Genomic DNA, 3618 nt, shown 5'->3' with positions numbered 1-3618 from the left:
TTAGAAGAATTAATGTGGTGTGACCATTGAAGTAAATTAAGTAAATTAATACACCATTGTAAATTTATAATTTGTACACAACATCAAATATCATTGTCCACGAACTGCAATCTTAATTATAAATAAGTAAAGAACCTAAAATACAATAACCAATGACAATAAAAATTGAATTGTCATGAATATCAAACGCTTGAAATGAGCAAAATTTTATATTGAAAATGCCGAATATATATCACCCAGTTCTAACTGCTAACAAGGGGATGATTTTTTTTTTTTTTTTTTTTTTGATATCTAGATAGAGACTATCCAGTGTACAAAAGGAGATTTGTTTACAACTTCAAAAAAACTAAATCACCACACCCTCCCGCTATCAGCCAGTCAAACCACAACAGATAGCATTCTTATTTTTACAACACTTAAGCCACATCTCCGTCTCCTCTTTAATATCTCGTACCAGTTACCAAGCAGGCTTCCATTGCCGACCAAAAATGCATGCATTCCTCTGTCTCCAAACCCCCCACAGCACAGCCATTACTCGAGTCATCCAGACCCGTTTAGACTCATTCCCCAGTAGCCTAACAAGGGGATGTTTTTAAATACATTTCCTCTTACAATCTACCGTCTCTAATGAGTCTCTTAGTATAAAAGGACTGGTTTCCATCAGTTGCCATCACAGCCTGTAGATTCTTCTCAGAAGCAACAAAATCAAGACATATCTCCTTCAGCTGGTCACAATTATGCTTATCAGAAAAAACCAAGATATCTGTAGCATTTTCGACATCAATGCTATCACTTAATTTCTCTTCACAGATCAGCTTCAGCCTTTCCAATCCATACCGATCTGCGGCTGCCAGCAAATGCTGAGACATTTCAAATGATACATCCTCATTAAGAGTGATAGTGTTAGTGTACACAAAATGTAGCATGAGTTTAAAAACTTCTGGCTTAATATCTTTAATCTTTACACATTCAGTTTTGCTCTCCAGCATCGGCCCAAAAAATTCAGCCTTGAAAACTGACGAGCGTTCCGCTAACACGGTCCGATGTGCAGAAAATATTTCTTCACCGACTCGGAACACTACATCTGCACCTTCTCTACTGTCCCAGAACTGTTTGGAATGCTGAAGAAAATCAGAAGATGGCACGATAACTCGCTTCTTTCTTGATTCGACCCACAATGGTTTAACCAATTTCACAGAACACTTAAGCATGAAACAGTCATCTTTCAGATACTTCAATCGAAAAGTTGTATTGTCCATGAAATGATCTCTCATTATAATTTCTCCCTGTCTTCGCATTGTTCAGAAACCTTTCCCCAAGTCTTCGCATTGTTCAGACCCTCAACTGAATATCTCCCATTTTGATGGTCAAACAGGCTATATTCAACTTCTAAAGCCATTTCTGTTCTTGTCTCAGTCAATAGTGAAACATGCAATCTAATGTCCCATGGCAAACTAGCATATGGCGAGAATGTAATGGCCCATGTGTGACCTCCAAGATTAAAATTGCCAACCACCCAGTCAATTTCTACGATTCACTTAACATCTCCAAATTAACCTCAAAATGCGATGGCCTACTAATTTGGGTCATGATACAAATAAAGAGTTTAAAATATTGAATTTGGGGAATAGAAGAATTTGAGATCATTAAATAAAAACAATACTGAAATTGGGGATTAAAACGTACTCATCAGTTTTTATAATTTGAAACATACAAATAATACAAGCAGAATAAATGTATAAAAGGAAAAAAAAAAATAACCTCCTCTGCAAAGAGTTTCCGAGTGTGAAGATAGAAAAGAAAGTAGGAGAGAAGTAGAATTTTAAATAAATCTTCTGATGAGTAAGTGGTGTTGTTCTCATTATATATAGCAAGTTTGGTTTAATGTATTTCAATTTAGAATGTGAATGTGAAAGGTTTCATGAAAACGTAAATGAGAATTAAAGAGAATGCAACTAATCAAATTGAGAAGAGCAAAGGGCGATCACTGACTCTTGGAATTGTTACCGTTACAGGCTTCCACATAACAACATTCAATACGTTTTTCTTTAAAAAAAAAAATATTTTCACTGATGTGAACGGTCAAGATTAAACATTTAATTATCTCAAAAAAAAGATAAAACATTTAAGATCGGAAGCAAAAGTTAACCATTAGATGCATGTATAACAATATATGGTTAATGTTTGCTTAATGCTTAATTACATCACTAGATGCACGTCTCCAAAGATGATAATTTTTTTATGTTATGTGCATCTTTCTTTTCAAACAAATGAAACAATCAATAGAACGCGTCGTGCTAATATTCAAATGGCACCTCTTTTTCAGAAACAAATAATTAGAGAATGAATGTATTACTATGAAGGAGATAAGATGCTCATTAATTTCTCAATGGCACCTCTTTTTCTTCAGTCTCAATTAAGTTTATATTAATGTTGATATGGCATGAGGGACAGAATTGGGAGTGTCAATGGCACCCATTTATTCATTTATCCGATCCGTATCATATGCGAAAATACTGATATTTTCGGATAATGTTAAAAAAAAAAATTTCGTGAATTTATGGGGGACAAGGGTAACATTTTTTTCTGTTATCTTACCCAGTTTAAGATAATTTTTAAAAATAAAATTATAGATATATATTTGTATAAAGATGATATATGATACAATAAAGTTTTGTATTTTATTAAATTTTTGTAATACAAATTAGTTGTATTCATTATTTTTTTTTTCTGTTTTTCTTATTTTGAATAATATTTTATCAAAAAAAAAATCGAAATGTCAATAGCACTTTTTTCATCTGTTAGCCGACCCATACTGTATTCGAAAAGACGAGGTAAAGATTTTCTTTTTCATTATCATAACGGGTATGGATATGAAAATACCTCCACCCGACCCGTATCGTATCCGTTGACACCCCTAGACAGAATGCAGTAATTAATTAAAGCCTTAAAGAGGGCATCATATATGTTTAAGTTTGATTGAGGATCAGTCAATCGAGGAACAAGATGAAATATAATAAGTCTAACTTTGATGAAATAGGTTTTGTTTTCAACCAAACCGGAAAAATCAACAATTCTAAGAACCTGATGGTAGCCCAAACATATAACTCTACCCATTTATTCATACAGTAGGCCTTAAAAGAGGAAACCAAACAGATCTTAATAAGGCACCAACGGAGGAAGACCTCTACGAACCCAACAACCAGGGGTAACGCCAATGACGGATCCGAGGGGACAAAAAAAATATTATATCGGGTTTAAATAGTTTATTGAATTTAAATTCATTAACTAATTGGGTACTCGATAAAATAATAATACTTTGACTTATATTTTCCAATTATCTGACTTGTAATTTATGATGTTTTAACTTATAATTATAATTATCAATCATAATTTAAGAAATTTATTTTGATTTTAACACTAAATTTAACCGAATTACAAATCAACATCCAGAGGAGGGCAAAAAAAGTTTCTAGGGAGGGGCAAAGTCGATCAGTACTGATAGATCACTACTAAAACTCAAAATTCGGTGGATGGGAGCCACCCCTAGGTAATGCTACCTTTTTTTCACATTGTTCTTTTTTTTTTAATTATAATAAACTGAAGTGTGCAATGTCT

The 3618-nt window shown here is 33.3% G+C and overlaps 1 pseudogene; it reads right to left on the bottom strand.

Moving 5' to 3' along the window:
- Nucleotides 1–608: 608 nt before the first annotated feature.
- LOC144549316 (BTB/POZ and MATH domain-containing protein 1 pseudogene) lies at nucleotides 609–1399 on the bottom strand (annotated as a pseudogene).
- Between the last annotated feature and the right edge of the window lie 2219 nt (nucleotides 1400–3618).

The sequence above is a fragment of the Carex rostrata genome, chromosome 35 (genome assembly GCF_964058835.1).
Source record: "Carex rostrata chromosome 35, lpCarRost1.2, whole genome shotgun sequence".
In the NCBI taxonomy this organism is placed as follows: domain Eukaryota; kingdom Viridiplantae; phylum Streptophyta; class Magnoliopsida; order Poales; family Cyperaceae; genus Carex; species Carex rostrata.
The sequence above is the reverse complement of the archived record's forward strand: the minus strand, read 5'-3'. Positions and strand labels throughout refer to the sequence as shown.